This window comes from Culex quinquefasciatus, chromosome 3 (assembly GCF_015732765.1).
Source record: "Culex quinquefasciatus strain JHB chromosome 3, VPISU_Cqui_1.0_pri_paternal, whole genome shotgun sequence".
Classification (NCBI taxonomy): domain Eukaryota; kingdom Metazoa; phylum Arthropoda; class Insecta; order Diptera; family Culicidae; genus Culex; species Culex quinquefasciatus.
Genome location: NC_051863.1, coordinates 36,376,474 through 36,399,291, shown reverse-complemented (window position 1 = coordinate 36,399,291; position 22,818 = coordinate 36,376,474). Strand labels below are relative to the sequence as shown.

The window sequence follows — 22,818 nt, the reverse complement described above, 5'->3', positions numbered from 1 at the left end:
AAAAAGTCTACAAAATTCCTCAGATGTGCTTCATTAGGCCTTGTTTGTCCAGCCTGTCGAGACGAAAAAGGCCTTCTTTTATCATACACTGTCTGAAATACTTGATTAGGACCGACCAAAAACCGACGTAATCACCATCCCGTTGCCTTAGCAATTATCCATTCATCTTCCAGGAGTGGTAAATAATGAACACTGGTCTGGAGCTTTTCTTGGTATTGTTTTTTTTTGTTTATTAACTCTCTGCTGTACCAGTTTCTTTTAATTTCAAATTAAACAAATTTCTTATGCTACAGTTAGAGCAGCAATTGCTAAACAAAAATTGTGGCATTAAACACACTCCAGGGTTGTTAAAATATCAAAATATCAGCTCTCAGCAACTACAATTATCCAACCTGAATATTCATGCCTCAAATACAACTGCTCTTCTCTCCTTATTGAATCTCTCAGCGCCGAAAATAGCTGAACACGTTTTCGTGTTTACACACTCGCGATTGACATTTTCCTTTTCTCTCTCATTCCTGCTTCCACGATCATCCTACCGCAACAGCGTTTAACCTCAAAAGCCGCCACAAAACCAATTTCGCAAACGCAGTTTAACGGGACGTCATGCGTGGTCGGCTTCTAATCGCCATCTCGCGTTCTCTCATTGCAGTTTTCTGAGAGATTGAGAGACTCAGCGGTGAGAGCGCATAGTCGTGGAAAAGAGGAGGAGTTATAGAGAGAGAATGCCATCACTGGGAATCTCAAGACACAAGAAGAGATCTCACAAGCTATACTGCCGTTCTACGCATACTTGTCCCATGTTCAAAAAAGTGCAACTGAGAAAAACGCAATTGAAATTTTTCGACCGATTTCTGTGTTTCTACGCATAATTGTCCCGTGGGTTCCTATTTGCCCTATGTGTCCCTAATCACCCCAGTTAGCAGTTTATCACCATTATTTGTGTTTCTCTTGCTATACAACAGGTAAACAAGGCATAATGCTTAGTAAAACTAATGATTCCGTGTAAGAAAATACTTGGTGGGACAATTATGCGTAGAAGTTTAACGATGGGACAAACAGACTTGGTGTTGTTTTTGATGAGTTTCCGAACAGAGTATCAGATTTTATGTGTTTTTCTTAAAGTACACATCAGACTAAACTTAAAAATGGCATAAAGTCAAAATTGTCAAAAACTGACATGGGACAATTATGCGTAGAACGGCAGTATAGTGACGGCAGCTACACTCTCGGATATTTTTGGTGCGGAGATAATCTATTGATAGCTTTTCTATCACTCATTTACAACACTGTCACACTCATATTTGAAAATGCCCTAGAGACACATTTTTCAGCTATAAAAAGATGCTCAGCAACTAGAGGTCGAATCTTCAATGTCTCTTGGATAATTTTATAGAAAATTTTCTGAAGTTTTCAAAAAAAAAATATTTTTAGAAATGGTCGCTCATGGCCACTATTTTAAAAAATCGAAAAACTGCAAATATTTCGCTTGAATCAAACTTTTGGTGGCTATATCTTGAAAGAGCCTTTATCAAAAAATCTGTGAAGTACTTTTCGATTGGAAATTCAATTTTATATTAAAAAATGAAGTCAAATTTGTTTTTGCATGAAACTTCGATTTTTTCCAAAAATCACTATTTTTTCAAAAATTCATAACTCAGTGGAAGATTATTTGACCATGTTTCTCTATGGCTCAAAAGTTGCGGATTTTTGTCCCCTTAAACATATCAAATAATCTCGAAAATCAAAAATACGTATTTTGGGAAATTGAGTTTTTGTAAAAAAAATTAATAAAAAATAGGCAATTTTTTTTCCCGTGTACCTATTTTTTTCTCAATAGTCCTCAACAATACCTATAACTTTGCCGAAGACACCAAATTGATCAGAAAAATTCACTCAAAAGTTACAGTTATTTGAATATTTACATACAATTTTTGTATGGACAGCAGCCAAAATTGTATGGAGACTTGTATGGGTGAACCAATGACGCAAAATAGCTTATTTGGTCATAGGGAAGGCAAATAAAATCCATTTCCGGTTTTGGTAGAGTTGCTCTAGTGTTAATCATCAAATTGGGTGGAGTTAGGAGCGAGAGCTTATTAAGCCAAACATACGAGAATTTCCCTTAACTTTGAAAATATGCTTTACTAAAAAGTTCTACACATAAGAATTTAAAAGAGAAGCTACAAGCCCACGTGGAGTTGTTTATTTTGCGAGTTTTAGTTATCCTACCGCAAATAGATTAGTCGGCGTTCATGTTCTGCCGCGGGCCATCACAACAGTGGTAACGTTTTCTGTCACAAACAGTCGAGCAAAACATGAGAAAAAATTCAAAACTGTAGAGGAAACATAAAAAAGCAATCCTAAATATTTGTGCCCCTCTGCAAACAGTGTCTGCGCCTATAGCCAGCAGCAGTGATGAGGGTTTAGCGACCAACTCGGCAAAAGCGCGCGGCCGGGGTTGAGACTTAATTTAATTAATTTCCCTCATCCCGGCTCATGGATGCCCACGAAATGCCAAAAACTGTGTGTATGGGGGAAAACCGTTTCAAGCGAAATGAACTTTTTGGCTCAAATGCTTAATTACTGCCGATCGAGCTGCAGCAGCCGTGGTGTAATCCAGCACTCGACAAATTGGAAATTTTTGCTGACAAGGAAAAGCGCTGTTTATTCTGACGATTTCCTTAATAGTTGCTATTCATTTGAATCGTTTTTTTTTTGTGTTCAAGCTAATGTTGGACTGTACATCCTATGATAACTGAAAAAATGAACTATTTGAGAAACGAAAGTTTTTATGTCAAACAACAATGTAAGCTCCCTATTTAAACAGCAGTGAAATTCTTCAAGCGCGTAACTTTACCAGCTTCAGCTTTCTTCGCTTGTCCCTTCTTACAAACGATTACGAATTCCGAGCTGCCAGTCCCAGTCGTTCGGTTCGTAATTTGAATATGCGTATCCGTATAGTCCTCACCACTTGAACCGGACGGATCACAGCGCGATGATCCAAGAATTCCAATCGGGCATCCTTCATCGATGATAGCGATGATGATAAAAAAAAGGATTTCCACTTGGTTTGACCCTACTCAGAGCGCGCACCCCTTCAATAAAAAAGGGGATCCGACCTGCGTTCCGATGACCTGTCGCATTGCTGATGGCAACCGGGTCCGGCAGATAGTGATGGAATCGATGCCGGCTCCCGTGAGGTCGTGAAAGATTTACTGCGGCTTATCGGTGACGGTGGCTGATAGTCATGGTTAAAGCTTGATATGTTAAACCCGCATCTTAATTGAATCTGAATGAAATAAAATTATGTTCAAACTTACAACGCTCTACAGTTTGACCAGCGCTGGTCTCAATCGTATTTGCTCAAATTCTTCTAATCCGTAAAGTGGAGGAAAACCCCCAGCAGCTGTTTTGCTGCAACTGTGCGAACATGATCTGAAAGTCAATTTGCTCTTTGGTGGAAAACTGATTTCTCGTTTCTGCACTGCAAGCAAGTTGCCTCTGAATTGGCAGATGGATATGACAACAGTAGGGTTAGTGAATTTTCACGATTTCGCGAACAGCGTGAAATTCGTGGAGTTTGGATATTTTGTGGAATTAAACAATTTTCCCTATCAACTAAAATTAAAAACAATCCACGAATATTTCTTGTACAAAGCCTCTTGTGGTGGTCAAATCCGGCTTTTTCATGAAATCAAAGATTGGTCAGAAGTAAAATCTGATGGTAAAATCGCATGCAAAAGCATGCACATCATGTTTGCGAAAAAGACACTTTATATTACACACTACATGTACCATTTTTGTAAATACAAAAAAAAATTGCAACCGACGGAATTCAAAACCAGCACCAACAGTAAGGACTGGCGCCTTAGCCCGCTCAACCATTAGGCCGATGAAGAATAGAATGGACAACGCATATGTCAGCTTGACATTTCGGTCAAGTAGGTTTGCCATACTGATAGGCTACATATTTCAGGGTGTACATAAAATTTCATAAAATAATGCAAGATTTATTTTAAACTAAGACCATTTACACGCAACTGGATTAGGGGAAAGTGGGACAAGTGTAACGAGCTAAGGAAAGACTCGTTAAACCCATTAAAAACGTGAATAAAAAACTGTCGGATTTTTAAATAATCATCCTATTCTAGATAGAACAAGTTTCTAAAAAGTCCTGTTTTTTACTGTAATTTTTTTTTTTAATTATAGACTTTCCGTACGTTCTACTCAACTAGTAGGGCAAGACGAACAATGCATAAAAATATGTTAATTTTCTTACAATTGAACTGTTATCACTTAGACAAATCATGGATTTCATTCATTTTTAAATTGAAAATAATACTTTACTAAAAATTTGATCGTTTTTAAGAATAATCAATAAGGCTAATGGGTTGTTTGGGTAAGACTTTGAAAACATCAATTCTCCTGTTTTTAAACACTTGCATGGCAATATTTCAGCAACTAAAGGTCGTATCAACAATGTTCAAAAAAGCAAATTATAGCGAATTTTCTCATCTTTTCAAAAATATTATTTTCAAAAGGGCAAACATGTGCACTAATTTAAAAAATGAAAAACTGCGACTATTTTCAAAAAAGTTACCTAAAAATGGCTACAACTTGAAAACGGTGCACTTTACCAAAATTTCACTCAAGTACTTTTTGATTTCAAGTTTGATTTTACATCGAAAAATGAAGTTGAAAAATTTGTGCGACCAATAATTCGATTTTTTTTTAAATCTGGGTAATTCTCTACCAACTCACACGAAATCGGGAAAAGTTGCCCCGACCCCTCTTCGATATGCGTGAAACTTTGTCCTAAGGGGTAACTTTTGTCCCTGATCACCTTCCATTTTTGAACTTGCGAAAAAGAGGTGTTTTTCAATAATTTGCAGCCTGAAACGGTGATGAGATTGAAATTTGGTGTCAAAGGGACTTTATGTAAAATTAGACGCCCGATTTAATGGCGTACTCAGAATTCCGAAAAAACGCATTTTTAATCGAAAAAACACTAAAAAAGTTTTAAAAATTCTCCCATTTTCCGTTACTCGACTGTAAAATTTTTTGGAACATGTCATTTTATGGGAAATTTAGTGTACTTTTCGAATCTACATTTACCCAGAAGGGTCATTTTTACATTTAGAACAAAATTTTTCATTTTAAAATTTCGTGTTTTTTCTAACTTTGCAGGGTTATTTTTTAGAGTGTATTAATATTCTACAAAGTTGTAGAGCAGACAATTATAAAAATTTTGAAATATAGACATAAGGGGTTTGCTTATGAACATCACGAGTAATCGCGATTTTACGAAAAAAAGTTTTGAAAAAGTTACTTTTTGCGTTTCTCTTTGTTTCGTCGTCCATGTCTGTCGCGGGTGACCACGAACGGCCATGATCGATGACGACCAGCTTTTTCAAAACTTTTTTTTCGTAAAATCGCGATAACTCGTGATGTTGCTCTACAACTTTGTAGAATATTGTCACACTCTAAAAAATAACCCTGCAAAGTTAGAAAAAACACGAAATTTTAAAATGAAAAATTTTGTTCTAAATGAAAAAATGACCCATCTGGGTCAATGTAGATTCGAAAAGTACATTAAATTTCCCATAAAATGAAATGTTCCAAAAACAATTACAGTCAAGTAACGGAAAATGGAAGAACTTTAAAACTTTTTTAGTGTTTTTTCGATGAAAAATACGTTTTTTTCGGAATTCTGAGTACGCCATCAAATCGGCGTCTAATTTTACATAAAAGTCCCTTTGACACCAAATTTCTATCTCATCACCGTTTCAGGCTGCAAATTATTGAAAACACCTCATTTTTCGCATGTTTAAAATGGAAGGGGTCGTACCGCCCCTCCGTCACGAGATATCAAAAAGCGGACCTCGGATTCGTGATCAGGGACAAAAGTTACCCCTTAGGACAAAGTTTCACGCAAATCGAAGAGGGGTCGGGGCAACTGCTGTGTGAGTTGGCGGAGAATTAACCATCTGTATTGATTGAAAAATTCATAACATGGTCAAAGATTTTTTGCACAACCTGAAAATTTCTGGAATGTTGGCATTTGATGTCCCCTAACACATAAAAATGATAATAAAAAATAGTGTTTTTTGCAAAACAAATTTTAGTGACAAAAAGTGAAATTCAAAATCACTCATTTTTTTACCGTGTATCATTTTTTTCAGTGTAGTCCTTATTTCACACATCATTTTTTATGGACAGCTGCAAAATTTGTATGGAAAATTATATGGACAAACTAATGATGCAAAATGGCTTCTTTGGGCATACCGAAGGTACCAAAAAAAGTTTCAGTCTGATTAAAAAGTACAAAAAAAAAAACGAATGAGCGAAATCTGAGAGAACTGCTCAGCTTAGAACCGCAAAATAAAAAATAAATGATCAAATCTTGAATGTTTTAATTGTTTTAATATTTTTTCTTATTTTGACAGTTTAAGGTATATCAGGATCTTTGTCTTTGTTTGAACGGAAATTTTAAAGTTTTGTTTTGAATTTTATTCACGTTGTATTTTTAAATATTGAAAATTGAACCGATAGTTTTCCAGTTACCGTGAGTTAGAAATGAGGAATAATTAGACGATACTGAGAATAACAAATTTTTCTCAATTTAGATTTAAAGATGTTGTATCTGACCAAATAGCAGTCCCATCACCAAGTAAAACCAAAATACTTAGCTTTTCAAAAAATGTTTAGCCTTCGCCAAATATTTTTTAAATTACGAAAAACTGAACATTAAAAATAAATATCTAAACAGTAAATGTGTGCTGAAGTCGTTTTCAATGACGTATGCGTTTTTGCATTTACAAAATATTTTTGAAATTTTCTCCATTAACAGGTTTTGCACCATCCTAAACATAAGCGCTAGAAATGCCTTTTTAAGTTCCCTAAAAATATTTTAAAAACCCACGTTAAAAACAAGAAAAAATAAAATTAAGTATGGGAACAGTCACGAAGCGGGGATGGCGTATGTTATAACGATACAGTAAATATTGACAAGTAATTCACATTTTTTTTTTGTTTCAAATCAAAATCAAATTATTCGTTCTACAGCATTGCCTTGGCGTTCACGATTGCGGGATTCCTACTCAAAACTATGTGTCCGAAGGTTTGATTGTTGTGGCAATTGCAAACCTCTTTTTACATCTAAGCTTCCATCTGCCCCGGGATTCGAACTGACGACTTTTGGATTGTGAGTCCAACTGCCTACCAGCGACTCTACCGAGATAGGACCCAGGGAGATGACTCCTGCACCTGGACTGAGTTAACGACCTAATCTCTAGGTTAGACCGGGCCAAAATTTACTTCCCCACCCAACGGAAGGCGTGGTCAGACAAATCTCGTCTCGAAAAATGCCACCTTCACCGCGGGTCCCATTTTTTTCAGTTTGCTTTACAAAAATACTTACTTTATCTGTCGTAGATTTGTTTTCTTCAATTGCATACACTGATACCAAAAAAAGTTGTGATGCCCTGCTTGAGCCTACACCAGCCCAAACAAAATCGATAATCTCTCGTTAGTACTAACTCTTGGCGTCATCGGTCGAAAACCAGCGCCAACGCGAACAAATGAATATTAAATTTATGAAAATCATAAAAACAAGTATCGCTACAAATCGCCGGCATCATTGTAGTACACCAGCTAGACCAGGCTCGATGCCATGGTGTCATCATCCCATGGCGTTTGGCACACGCAAATCACTCTCTCTCTCTCTCTAGGAAGAACTGATGCTGCTGCGATATGCTAGCCCAGATGCCGGAATGGGATCGTAAAACCCCCTCGAACTCCCACCACCAGGGCCAGTATCGAGGGGGGGGGACGTAAAAGCAGTCCTTCCGGTATTTTCTCAAAAGGCGCACCAAACGGCACTTTGGACGTCGACTTGTCGAGGCCACACGACTCCTACGCGGCAGAACGCCATGTGGATTCGATTTATGCAAATACATCGCAATTAGTGTTTAGATTTTGGCGGTTCAATGGACTATAAAAATTCAATCGTGCGCCGTAACCAGGGTTGGGGGCGCCTGCTGTGTTATTTGTAGCATTAAAACATCGAATTTCTCGGGAAGGGGATTCAGCCTTGAAACTCGTTAGTACAAATTACAAGTTTCATTTGTGCTGATCCTATCATTAATCGAACGACATTGGTGCCGAACTTGGGGTAGGCCAAATCGTAATGAAACAGCGCCGGATGTGATTACGATTGCTTGACTGAACTGCGATTTGTTTTTGGTAGAAAATCGATAGCACTACTGTAGTTTCGGATGTTAGGTGATCCATTGCGAGGTTTAATTACACGTGAAGAACTAATGGCATGTAATTAGACGCGATTTGTGCCTTTCATCTAAATCTAAACATCGCAGAGTTACTTACTGGGTGTAGCTTCCTGTCACTAGCATGTACCTTAAAAGAGAGAGATACAGACCCTTGATTACTTATTGATAGCTAATCAAAGCAAAGGTTCAAATCAATTTAACTCCACAATTGAGCAACTTTCGGACTCAAACTGTTTTCGTGCCAGATTAGTACGAATTCATGGTCCCACTTTCAAATGCAATCGAATCAACTGCTCTCGAAAAGGATCAGCCTCAGCAAACTCTCAAAGCTCTCTGCCAACCTAACACGACGGAAGAAAAGCTCCTTCCACACTTCCATCCTTGCCCTCCCTCTCAGGCGCGAAGCAACGGAACAAATAATCCTAAGTAAACGGATTGGATTGGTGAGAAGGAAATGGAACGGCAGCCGCCGCCTCCGGCTATCTTTAGCGAGATTGAGGCAGAGCTTTCACAAAGCGGGAGGAAGGAAGGAAGTTTTGTGCTAATATTGTTAGTAAAGATTAAGCCATGATTAGTTGAGACTGCCCCCTTTGCAGCACTATCTGGAGTGACTTGAAAGGCGACTTGGAATTTCTTCAAAAAGGGATGGATTGTGATGATCATTTCAAGATTCTTAATCGCATTAGGAAATATAAACACTTTCTTTGGTTCAATCAAATGGGAGCCACAGAAATCAGAGTCAGTGACGAGGTTTGCTCTGCAGACAAAGAAACTTGAGTTAGTTTTATCAGTCTATAGTAGAGGAAATATATCATCAACAGATCTTGCTCATACATAAAAGCTTTCATAAAGTGTTTTTTTTAATTCTAATTCAAAGTAATAAATAGCTAGGCAGAAAAGCTTAGTGTGAAAATGGGTATATTTTCCCTATTCATCAAGTTTTAGATTTTTTTATTACTCGATTATCGGAAGTTCGCTTTTCAGAAGGTTCAAAAATCGTATTTTTTGGTTTTCTTACTTTTAACATCAAATTCGAATGGTAGATTGACTAGAAAACTAAAAAAAGCTTTTTTTCAATATTTCATCACCATGGTGGTTTTGGCCGCCATATTGGATTTAAAAAATATATATCACTTAAGAGTGGTTTAGAGGTCCTACTAAAGCTCAACAATAAAAATAAGACAGCGAAAAAAAGATTTGTTTCTTGATTCGATTATCCGAAGTAAAATTTTGTCAAGGCCTTTGGATAATCAAGTCTGGACTGTATTTAAAAAAAAATATTATAAAAAATTCGACTTTTAATGTTACCAATATTAATAATTTTATACTACCTATTGAATATTCTTATATAGGGGAACTATACCCTTTCTCAGCCTATTTCTATTATCGGCCTATCAGCACTTTGATCATGAATTACAGCTTTAATAAAGTGTTTTCGATTGTTCCTAAGTAATAAATAGCTCAAATAAAAGTGAGCAAGCAACTCTCCATTGTTGGTGTGCCTGAAAATGCTGATTAAATAGCAGAAAACTGCAAAAGTGATGAGAATTGGTCGAACGGCTTAGACTGATTAAAATGGGTATATTTCCCCTACCTACAGAAAAAAAACAATTCCCGTAATTAGCGTTCTGCCAAAACATAAAATCTGAGTATTTTTATCTTTTTTTTTACATTTTTTATAATGTTTATTAGTTTTTCTCTTAATGGTGCCAATCAACCAGACCTTTTGTACCAAGATTTTTGTTGCAGATATTTTAGTATCTTCACAATTACACAAACTATCGCTATATTATTTATGCATCCCTTTAAGTGTCGTCAGTTTTTTGCAGGTTTGGTTCTGTAAAGAAGTCATTACACTATCGCAAACAAACAAACAAACTCGCACTTTTTCGTGTTTGACAGTTTGCCAAACTCGCAAACAATGCAAAATGTATGCAGGCTGACGTTTGTACAAACAAATCCAGGCAAACTGCCAAAAAGCGCGAGTTTGTTTGTTTGTTTGTTTGCCGCAGGTCAATAGCTCCTTAAGTTTGACCATTTCTAATAAGAAGACAAAAATTGCCTTGGTTGATGTGCACCCTTAAATACAGTTATTCCTCGCATAGTGCGCAGATTACTCTAAAATTACAAAATATTGTTGCAATCTTTTTGAAGCAACTTGTTCGTCTTGTTCCAATGTACAAATTTAGTGTCGTGTTAGAGAAATCGAATAAATACAAAGTGTACGCCTGTGCGAGCTTTAACTGTAGTACGATTTGCAAAAAAAAATATGATATTGATATGATATACAGTATGTAAAAAAAGTATTTACACCCCTTGGGCACTATGCACATTTTGTGATGAAACATGTAAACAATTTAATGTTGACATAAACCTAGTACTACGTTTTGTTCAGAAACTCATGCCGAACATTTTGCTGCAAAAAGCTCATGAAAATATGTTTTCTATAAAAGTTATATAACAAATACTATTACAAAAATAAAGGTGCAAAAAGTTTGTACACCTTTCGAAAAATTAACATAAATAAAGTTATTTGTTGACAAATCACCATAAATCCAGTCTCCCAACTCCAAATAGGCATCCTTGACTGATTAAAAATATAATTTGGATTGAATATAAAGTTTACTAATTACTTAGTATAAAAGTTTATATAACTCTGGAAATTCTAAATAAAACTTATCTAAACTTAATTTTGCAAACTTTCAATTTAACTAAATGTCAATATATTACAATAGAATTGCTAAATAAACATTTTGGAGTGGGTATAACACCGTTTTGGGGGTCTTTGTATCGCTAGAATAGATTTTTCGTTGGAATTTCGTACCAACCCGGAATTACGTCGTCGGAAAATCCGCCGGCATTCGAACCGGTCCACAATTAACAAGTCAACCTATGTGGCATCGGAAAGGGCATAAAATTTCCGATCTTTTGATACCCAGACATCTAGGTTTTCTATAAAACCCACGTTTTTAAATACCTAGGCAAAAACGTTATTATGGTTTCGTTTGAGCAATCTGCCAAAAATGTATGGAATTTCGTAATTTTTGTTCTCGTGGATCAAACTTACTTTTTGCCCAGGTATTTAAAAACGTGGGTTTTATAGAAAACCTAGATGTATGGGTATCAAAGATCGGAAATTTTATGCCCTTTCCGATGCCACATAGGTTAACTTGTGAATTGTGGACCGGTTCGATGCCGGCGGATTTTTCGACGACGTAATTCCGGGTTGGTACGAAATTCCAACGAAAATCTATTCTAGCGATACAAAGACCCCAAAATGGTGTTATACCCACTCCAAAATGTTTATTTAGCAATTCTATGGTAATATATTGACATTTAGTTAAATTGAAAGTTTGCAAAATAAAGTTTAGATAAGTTTTATATAGAATTTCCAGAGTTATATAAACTTTTATACTAAGTAATTAGTAAACTTTATAATCAATCCAAATTATTTTTTTAATCAGTCAAGGATGCCTATTTGGAGTTGGGAGACAGGATTTATGGTGATTTTCAACAAATAACTTTATTTATGTTAATTTTTCGAAAGGTGTACAAACTTTTTTGCACCATTTTTATTTTTGTAATAGTATTTGTTATATAACTTTTATAGAAAACATCTTTTCATGAGCTTTTTGCAGCAAAATTTTCGGCATGAGTTTCTGAACAAAACGTAGTACTAGGTTTATGTCAACATTAAATTGTTTACATGTTTCATCACAAAATGTGCATAGTGCCCAAGGGGTGTAAATACTTTTTTTACATACTGTATATCTATGAGGTATCCTGTGGCCACTGTGATATGAGCTACATTGGACAAACTAAGAGATTGCTGCAAACCAGGTTGGATGAGCATATAAACACATATGTCAAAATTGCCATGGAGGAAAAACGGAAAGGATTTGTCCCCCATTTCAAGTCAGCATTAACCGAACACATCATCGAGGAAAAACATAACATCACAACTAGCGACGCGGTCATCTTAAGACACATCACTAACCCATCGAAGCTGGCTGTCGCTGAAAGTTTGGAAATCTTCAAGGCAGGCAACAAACGTTTACTCAACAAGGATTCAGGTAACGGCTCAACGTGGCTGTTTAAGTTGTTACCTATACAGGCACAAAAGAAGAACGAGGAGGTAGTACCTACAGTAACTACAAATATGGATACACCAGCGATAAACCTTCAGTCGAGAACAGAACACTAATGAAGTCTGCAAGTAGTAGACGAAATACGTATTTGTCAAGATATTAAAAATATATAGCGAAATTAAAAGGAACAACTCGTCTCTTTGTATTCACAATATTTTTTTATAATTTACGGAAAAATCGAATCCTGAATTCGTGAATTGCGTTAAAAAACTTTAAAGCTACGAAGGAGTTTATTCATAAGTATGGTGCATTTGCACTATAAACGTGAGTATATTCCTTCGTAGTTCTTAAATTTATGAACACAATTCACGAATTCGGGATTTGATTTTATCCGTGTATTTAAAAAAAATATAATTTTTCTAATAATTTTGTTTAACATTCCAACGCCCAAGGCTTCAAAAAAGTTGGAACGATAACTTCAACTCGCTGGTTCTCGGGCATAACTCAACCAATCAAGATGATTCTTCTTTCCAGTGATTTGTTAGGATGTCTAGATGATTCTAGAACTTTGCAGAACTTAATTTGATAAAATCTCTATTTTTTGCGATCAAAAACATCGTTCCAACTTTTTTTTTCGCTTGTAAAAAAAATTCGCCGAAAATTCCGCGAAGGCAGTCTTTTTTTTAAAAAAAAGGTGGAACGATGTTTTCGGTCGCAGAAATTAAAGATTTGTTCAAATCGAGTTCTGCAAAATTTTAGAATCATCTAGACATTCTTACAAATCACTGGAAACAAGAATTGTCCCGATTTGGTTGAGTTATGCCCGAGAACCAGCGAGTTGAAGTTACCGTTCCACTTTTTTGGGAGGCTTGGACGTCCGTGTAAGTTGGACATGCGTTGGGCGTTCCAGTGTTAAGAGAAATACGGATCATTTTTCAATCTTACAATGTTTTGATGTTTGTTTATCTTTCCAAAACCACGTAGTTTTTGAAAATTTTGTGTATTTAAAAAAATATTTACACCATCGATACATAAATAAGAAAATTTCCATAATTTGCGATTTTTATATGAAAAACAAAAAAATATTTTTATCTTTTTTTAAACGAACTTTTGGGCTTCATCATGCACACGGGACCGGCTTAACGAATCGTCACCAAAATTTTGAGCCGATTTTGTCGAGGCAATGTTGAGATATCGTGGCACCCGTTTTTTGAAACTGCTAACATTAAATAGCTATATTTCGGCAATGATACAACCAAATGTCTTCAAATTTGTTTTGTTAAAAGTTGAAAATATATATTGCCCTGAAAAATATATAATGCCCTGAAAATGGATTTGTAAAAAAGTTTAAGTGTGTGCTCAAACCAATCTCTGACATTTTTGGTGATTTATATGTGTGTAACCCCTTAAGCCAGGGGTGCTCAAAGTTTTTGAATGGCGGGCCAAATTTGAAGCTCACATGAGCTTGCGGGCCATATGAGAAAAAAAATATTTTTAAATTTAAATCAATAAAAACTAAAAACAAAATATTAGAAAACAAAAAAAAAAATAAACATTTTTGTACAAAAAAGCCTCCAATCCATTGGATTTTTTTTTATAAAAATCATAAAATCTTTCATAGATTGGTGAAATCACGATTGTTGAAATCGTGATTTCACCAATATAATGATATTTTTAAAGTTGTATTTAAATTGATTTTTTTAAATTAATTTTTTAAATATATTTCAGAAGGGATGACACAAACTTTGTAAAAGTGTGTATTTTTATTTAAATTTTGTGCAAACTTTATTTTAAAAATTTTGCTTAAGGATTTTTCAAAAAATATTGCTCCAATTGGGTATTAAAATGAAGCTTAGATTGCTGATATTGTTGTTTACAGCGATAAAGCTTATTTTTCTGAGTACAATGACCCTTTGTACGACCACAAAGAGTTTAAAATGGATTTTTAAATCAATTTGGAAAAATTAACCTCGCGGTCCTTCTTGACAGAAAAGTTCCTACTTGACACCTCGTTTCATGGGAACCATAGTTGATCCATCGAAAAAATGTTGTCTTGACATTTTTTTTGCATTAAAAAGGAAAAAAGGGATTTGAAATGGTTTTTGATCGTGTTTTTTACCGTTGTACATAAAAATTGACGTAGGGCTTTAGTACCCAATTTTAATGAAATTTCAATAAATGTTTGATGAAAATTTTGACATAATTTACTCTTTTTAACCACATTTAAACCAGTTACGGAACGTGTTAAAATAGGCATAAACGTAACCTTAATTTCCAGGAATTATAAAATCATTTAACGTGAAGAATTCCATCATTGCCATGATTTTTCGTTCAATAATATAAATTTTGCGTCCCTATCAATATTTTGACGAAATTCCTTCTACAAGTTGTTTAGAATAGTGCCCTACACATGCTGATTCCTTTTGGTAACAATTATCCTTGCAAAGTTATGGAAATCGTCATTAATCAATGATTGCCAACTAGGACGTCAGTGATTGTAGCACAACATTATATAAATTTTGAAACACATTTGATTTAGATCGAAAGTTCCTTCAGTGGCTTCAAGAAGGCAACAACCGGCACATGCTGATTCATTTTGGTGCAGAATTTCCTAAAATTTAATTCAATACACTGCATTTTAGAGTGATGATCAATTATCTTTGAAAATGATCAACGGCTTCACCTTAAAGGGCCATTTTACATGATCATCCAAAATGGGTCCGCGGGCCACAAAAAATGACCTCGCGGGCCACGTTTGGCCCGCGGGCCTTACTTTGGTCACCCCTGCCTTAAGCATTTTTGACTTGGTTTTTTGTAAGTAGGTCTAATACCGATGCAAAAAAGGCTTTATTTACCATTGGCTCTTTCGTCTTTTTGAAAACTAATCCGAGAATTGTTCTTTTTAAATTCCTTGAAGCTTCATCCAATAAAAATCCAAGGCTTATGGAATCCTGTGAAATTTAGAATTTTCGAAAACTCGATATTTTGCGTAAAATAAAATTGCCATTTCGATATTTCTTAATCTTTTAACAAAGAAAAAAAAAATAATAATATAAAGATTTGAAACAGATAATCACGTTTTATTATGAGAATGTTTTCAAAACGTGCAAGTCATAAGCACTTTGATATCAAAGTGAAATTCGTAAACTAAGACGCCGTTTTTTTGATTATTTTCAAGTCACAAATTTCAAATTAACACGTGTACGGATTTTTGCTCAGCAAGAGTTGGTAGCTTTATTTACGATAAACTAATTCTTAATTGGCGATTTATTGGAAAGATTTGCTCAAAATTTTATCGTAGAAAAATGGCACTCTCGTGAAATAATTCTTTCAAAGAAACTGTCCGGATAGACAGGACAAAATATGCCAGGGACTAACTTCAAAGGCATTTCTGATCATAGAAGTGGTTTTTGCTTAAGCCAATCTAAATTTCACCGAATGCACTGCACTTATTCTATTAATTCCAGCAAAGCATGCTTGCTCAATCAACCGAGAAAATTCCAGTGGTGTGGATTTCCAGACACAAGGATCGTTGCAAGGGAACATGCTGGCTGCTGGCTACTGAGCAGGTCAAATTGAGTTTTCCAAGCAAATGGCGATACAGAAAGCCATCAATTGCTTCACTTTATGCGTGCGGTCTTCGCCTCCGAAATTTATCCCCGTGCAAAGTCCACCTTCAAAATGGTGAATTTATGGAACCCAATAAAATCTCATTTCGGGTGGCCTTTTGTTGCGTGTTGTTAGCTTGAAAAAGCTAATAGCAACCTTCTAGGCTTCCTTAGTGACTCGTTTTAGGCCACGGATTAGGCTTTCTGCTGCGTTGCTTAAACTCACAGCTTTATCTTGAACGGGAGCGGTTTAAGTGGACTTCAGAAGGATTACACTGATAACATTTTAGGTGAAGCATTCTGGTGGAATATTTAATAACCTGAAAATTGTGAATTTTTCATTAAATTCAATGCCGCTTTGTTCAGCTCGTCGCACATCTTTCAGCTGATAAACATTGCTATTCTTATGACTCATAACAAAATGCCACACTCCGAAAGTCAATAAGTTTCCTGTCTTTCGAAGCTCTCGGAATGTTTCGCCCCCAGAAAGTTCTACTCCAAGTGTGTCATCTTGAACCTGTTATTTTCTTGTTTCCACACCTACACACTTGATGCCAATCCGTAGCATTCCCCCAAGAGACCACTTTGGCCCGTCCCAGAATCTCTGTTCATTCCCCTGGAGAATTTCGTTCTCATAATACACATGGTGAATGGGGCATGCCAAGTGTGTGACCAAATTTCACCAGACATCCCCGTTGTGAGGAGGTGGATCCTGGGCATTTTTCTTAAACAAACGTTAACAAAAAACACACAAACAATGAACTATCCCGTCCTGGGGAATGAAACATAATTTCTCGGGGCCACCCCGAAAGTGGCTCTTGACTCTTGGTTGGATAGAATTGGGATGACGTCGATGATGGTCGTCGTCGTCGTCGCAAAAGTTGTCCCTGTTCCAGGAACAAATGAAGGTCATCTTTGATGGATTTGGCTAACTTCTGAGGTTTTCGATCCGGGTGACGTAAAATGGGTTTCTGTATGTTTCTTTATTGTCACAGTATTACATCGTTCTGGATAAAGGCTTTGGGGCCATGGGGGGAAGTTTGATATATCGTTGCAATCTTGCAATCTTGTCGCACGTAGCTTATTGACGTTTTGAACAAATGTTTGAAGTTGAATAAGCTGGATTTAGATTCCTGTGTTAAAGTTTCCTTGAAAAAATTAAAACAGTTTGAAATTTTGTTAAAAGTTGATTTACAATCGTGTTTTGTGAAGCTTTAAAGTTGTCACTTTTTCGTATGACATTTTTTTAGTTTGTACCCCGTTGGTTGGTCAAAGTCAAACTAAAAAGTGACGAACTGTCTCAATTTACCCGGCGCTCACACACACTATCAAAACAAACGATTGGTAGTGTGTGTGAACTTCGTGTAAAAGGGGTGTCAAACTGAAAAGTGAACCCGTTCGTTTGACAACAGTTGGTGTCAAACCATCGGGGTTTGAGTGTAGTAGAAACTGATGAAAAGAATGGCAACTTAATTTATATTTAACCAGAAAGTCACGTGCAACAATATAGCACGATCATAGCGAAATGCTTTTCTCATTGGCAATTGAGACGACACGACTAATATATAGTGGATGCTGATTAACAGTTACAGCAGTATAATGTATGGACATGATAGGTGGAAGACGAACGACCTCGAAAAGCTGATAATTTTGTGAAAGATAAAAGCAAAAAAGAAAAGCAATTTGGAATTGTGTAAATAACTATTTTCCTAAGTTTTTTTTTTTTGGTTTTTGAAGAAAGTATCGAAACAATCTGATTAGTTTAGGTCTTGTTAACTATGCATAACATTTCTACAGGACCTAATACAAAAAGTGGGACTCTAACTGTTTTCTATTCAAAGTTGAAGCAAAAAATGTTCACGTGTAGCTCGATTCAAGATAATTTTCACGTTTTTTTATAACGTTTAATTTTTTTTCTTTGTTTGGCCCCTAATTTTAAAATAGGAAAAAATGTTCTACCTTTAATCCTTAAATCAGTTTAAATCGTTGCTTAAAAAGTTCACGACAAAAAATATATTATTCAAAAGCCGTGTTTCATCCAACATTTTGCAAAAGCTTGTTTTAAAAGCATATTTGAAAAAAATCTCAATTATTTGTAAATTGAATGATAAAATTTTTCTACCGACAATTGTTGATTACCAAGAGATAAAAATCTGTTGAAAAAACCTCTCTATTCATCGTACAGCTAGAACCATGTTTTCAGCTATGAAATAACAAACAGTAGACACAAAGAATTGACCTCTTCCGGGAGTTTACCGCAAACTGGAACAACATGTTCTAGCTTTCCTGTCTACAAACCGCAACCGCAGTTGATGAATATCATGGCAAAAAATGGAAATTAATCTTCTTCAAAAGGAATTTATTTATGTCTGAATGGAGTTTAAAGCTACTGGTCACATTATTTACTTATATCAAAACTATTCCAATTTTTTTGTATTGAATTATTCTCTTTTCATGGAAACAATTCCGACTCAAGTCTCAAATTTAATCTAATTCATTTTTTCGAAGAAGTTGAAATCCACTCCTGATTACTTCTCAACGCGCGCATCAATCGACGGTGAAAAATTCACCGGAAAGCCCCGCCAGCACACAGAAGGCTTAGAGTCACCTTTTGAAAAGCAATATTGTTTCTGCTGATTTCCCAACAGTGCGAATCCAGTTGTGAAAGCGAAATACACACAATATCGTCGAAATCATGTCAATCCAAAATGGAATTTCCCGGAATTTCCGTGGCGTGGCTGGCTTTGTGTGGTTTGCCATTTTGCTGCTGTATGAAATCCGATATATTGCTCGTAGTTAAACCGTCCCGCCCGTGTGGATCAATCGGACCGCGCACTGGACTCACTATCCAGAGGTCGACGGTTCGAATCCCGCGGCGGGCGCTCTAAAATTCTTTGTGTAAATATGGGTATTCGGCGCCGTCGCTCCGTGCCATACTTTCATACACTTAGGAGCCCAGGGCGGCGAAGTCCTTGTAGATAAAAGGAAGACACTAGTGGTTGGTACTAGCAATGGTGGCCGACAGCTATAAAGTCAACTTCGTTTTTTTTTTTAAACCACAATCGTGTGTGGGCGGGTTCTGGCAGCATGCGCTGAGGATTGCTGTTTGCCGTAAGGATTTGCAGCGAACAACAATTTCGTCCTTTGGGACTTTCTCGCCTTTTGGCATTTTGGCCAAATGATTTCTGAGATCATCGAATTATCGGAGCTTGTAATTTAATCAAATTTGGTCTTATATCAATATAGAATTTCTCGCACAATTTGATTTGTTTATATTCAAAACGAGAAAAAATGGGATAACTAGAACGTAACGTTGTCGACAAGATTCAAAATATAAAAAAAAGTGTAAAGTGTGACTAGTCAATGAACGTTGAGAATGAACCCAAATCAGGCAAGATAAATTTAAAAAAAAAAGATAAATAATTTATTATATCATTCAAATGCACCTCTCAGTTCTTCCACTGAGTATTTCCCTATCAACATAACTCTTCATAATGATCTGACGCAGGTCAGCACATCATAATGTATGTTCATTATTTATCTGTTGCCCCAGCTGCAACCCGTTGCTGTCCGAGGTGCAAATGGAAATCCCATTAGAGGTTGTTAACAAAACAAGCTTAAATCAGTGAATTAAGCAGACCCGCCACACTCAACAGTCGGAAAACCAAACCCCTTCCGACCCCCTTCAATCCAATCGGAGAGGCGTGATTGAAGCCGGTGAACATCCCAGCCCGGGGAAATAAACATTTATCATTTCCGAATTAATTTATTTATTCACCCCACTCTGCCCAGGGTTCATGCAAACAGCTTGGGTGGTGGAAATTTGAGTCACGAGTTTTATGTGGTAAGGGTGAACTGTGAAATGAGAAAAATATTTTGATGATTAAATACAATTTTATTTGAGTAACAACCAATTTATAAAGGTTTTTATTACTCAAACAAATAAATAAATAGGACCTTTTATATTCACAGTCTAGAATTTCCTCAACTTCACTCGTTGCACACACAAGCATGCCCAAACTCACATATACACTGCATCCACCACCTGAACCTACGACACGAGACTCAAGTTGTGAGTATAAAAATAAATCAATTTTCCACTCTTTCCATGCGTGGGCCATCCGCAGATGACGTGGTAATCAACTTATCGCAATTTCTTTCAGTTCAAAACTCGCACACACTCACATTTCCATGGGGAGTGTTGTGTCACCCAGTTTTTGTTAAATTTTACAACTTTTTCAATTTTTTGATTTGATAAAAATAAGTCTTACCAAAAGTATATTTGGGGCTATAAAAGATTTAACATATCAATTCTAAGTTCGGAATTTGTGAATGGTTCCCTTCTCCCGGTGCTGAAATAAAAAAAATCAATTTACGCGCACCATTTGAAGATCAACCACTCTGCCACAACTACGAAGAGCACGTTATTCATTCGCAAGAATACACACATATACAGAGAGGTTATGTTGGAGGCCGGGTTTTCCAACACGATGCAGCACAGCCGGTGACACTGCACGGTGGCGAGTGGTGTTACAATGAAATTAACAGTCACTTTAATTATAACTGTTTATTTGACTTTTAGTCACCTGTCAGATGCAACGCGCGCGCCGTGCCTGAACTGTGTAACCTTACAATCCGTAGTGAGTTTTTGATTTTTTTATTTATGAAAATGTGTCCTACACACCTCGTTTATTGATATAAATTACATCCTGTATGAAAATGAATATTGCCATTGATTTTGTTGTAGTCTAAAATTAAATAAACACACATTAAAAAAAATCACGGATGATTTCAACCAAAACCAAGTGCACCCAGAAGTAATTTTTAATTCATGCCCTGAACTATTGTCTGCTGTAGAATTTACAACCAAAATGGCATTAGGTCCGTAAATGTAACAAATTTGGAAGGAGAATACAAAAACATCCACTGTTGCAATATAGTATACCCTTAATATCTGTGCATGACAACCTGTCGAATGACACCACCCTAGCAGGGCTGAAAATAACAAGGGAAATGCGTAGAAATACCTTTCTTTGGTGTTGAGTGAACTTTTGAAAATAGTATAAAGGAAATTTGATGAGCAAATTTTGATAACATATAAATTTTGGAATTAAATTAAAAAAAAAACTGTTGAAGCTTGAATGTACCAAATTTTGGTATTGTTGTGGTTTTTCAGTCTTTAACCAAATTTCTCTGGGCAAATCTTGACCAATAATAAAAGTATTTTTTATATTTCTGTCTGAAATTCGTAAAATTATTAAAAAATTTCAATAGGGAAACCAAATTTTGGTATTTTTGTGGTCTTTGAGTCTATTACCAGATTCCTCTGAAACTATGGAAAAATTTCACCAATTCTGACAAGGTTCATTGCAATTGCACGGAAAGTTTGTTCATGCATTAAGCTTGGTGTGCAACTGGATTTCTACCAGGTTTCTAGAACAACATACTGCATATTTTACGAAGCATAAAAATGTATCTCCTCATTTATTCGGATGTTAGAACAGTGACAAGAATCGGACTCAAATACCATTGTGTTACATATCGTTGGATAGGTAATTGAACCCCTTTTCCAACGAGTCTAAAATTTTGAAGATCTGGCATCCCTATCTTAAATTGTGACCACCTATGTGAGTACTTAGCAAAAAAATAATGATTTTGATGCAATTTAATTTTTGTTACGTAGTGAGCACCAACCACATATAGGAATCTTTAAAGAAAAAAAAAATTAGAATTCCTGTCAAATGTTACCCACAGTACTTTTCAGAGGTAAACCCAAATTGACAATGGCGTTGCCCTTCCCCCATTATCACCGAACGCATCATGCCAACGCTCGTCTGCAATTAGATCATTGCACTGCTATTTAACATGCAAGAGCGTTCGAAGCGGTCGAACCTTTGGTGCTCACACATGAAATCGAAGGATTTGGCGCGCAAAATGTCTGCTAATTGCCAATTAGTGAATGGACCTCCTGTGCAGAGAGCCACAAACTCGTTCGATCCTTTTGGGTGGAAGCGACGGTTTTTTTTTGTTTTTATGTTATTCTATGCTATGCGGAAATGGATTGTCAACCGTCATTGCATTCTTGTTTAAAAATTGTATTTTCACATTAAATTTACGGTACAACGTTTACGGTATTGATATCATGACAAATTAGACAGATGATCTATTTATTTTTTTTTAAATTTATATTTATTCAGATTTTCTTTTCCATGTACCTTTATTGTGGGTCTCGTGGCGCAGGGGTAGCGGCTTCGGCTGCCGATCCCGATGATGCTATGAGACGCGGGTTCGATTCCCGCCTTATCCACTGAGCTTCTATCGGATGGTGAAGTAAAACGTCGGTCCCGGTTTCTCCTGTCTCGTCAGAGGCGCTGGAGCAGAAATCCCACGTTAGAGGAAGGCCATGCCCCGGGGGGCGTAGTGCCAATAGTTTCGTTTCGTTTTCGTACCTTTATTCAGTTAAAATAATATTGAGTATCCAATCACTTTGGACCTCACCAATCTGCCTGAAATTTTCAGGGGTGTGGTACATATAAAACTAGCATCTGGCCAAAATATGAGCACTCTAGGTCAATGGGAAGTGGGGCAAATCGGGACACAAAGTTTGAAGGTTCAAAAACGTCAAAAATTGTAAAAAGGCTGTAACTTTGTCAAAACTCAATTTAATTTCAAAACTGTAAATGCATCTGAAAGAGCTTACAAAATGCAAAAAAATGCAGGGAGAAAAATCCCAATTGGTTAAATCTAAAGGGAGTTATAGGCATTTTAGTGAAAAAATTGTATAATTTTCGAACTCAAATAAAAAAAGTGTTCCATCCAGATATCAACTCG

At 36.2% G+C, this 22,818-nt stretch overlaps 1 protein-coding gene across 2 annotated transcripts in view; it reads right to left on the bottom strand.

Moving 5' to 3' along the window:
• LOC6039743 (FMRFamide receptor) overlaps window positions 1–22,818 on the bottom strand; it is a 125,562-nt gene that overhangs the window by 43,696 nt on the left and 59,048 nt on the right. The window contains exon 1 of one of the 2 annotated variants that reach the window (XM_038258733.1): window positions 8,389–8,487. The exons of the other annotated variant lie outside the window; for it this stretch is intronic. The gene's annotated coding sequence lies outside the window, so the exon portion shown is untranslated. Of the gene's footprint in view, window positions 1–8,388; window positions 8,488–22,818 lie in introns of those variants that run through there. 2 annotated transcript variants of the gene reach the window in all.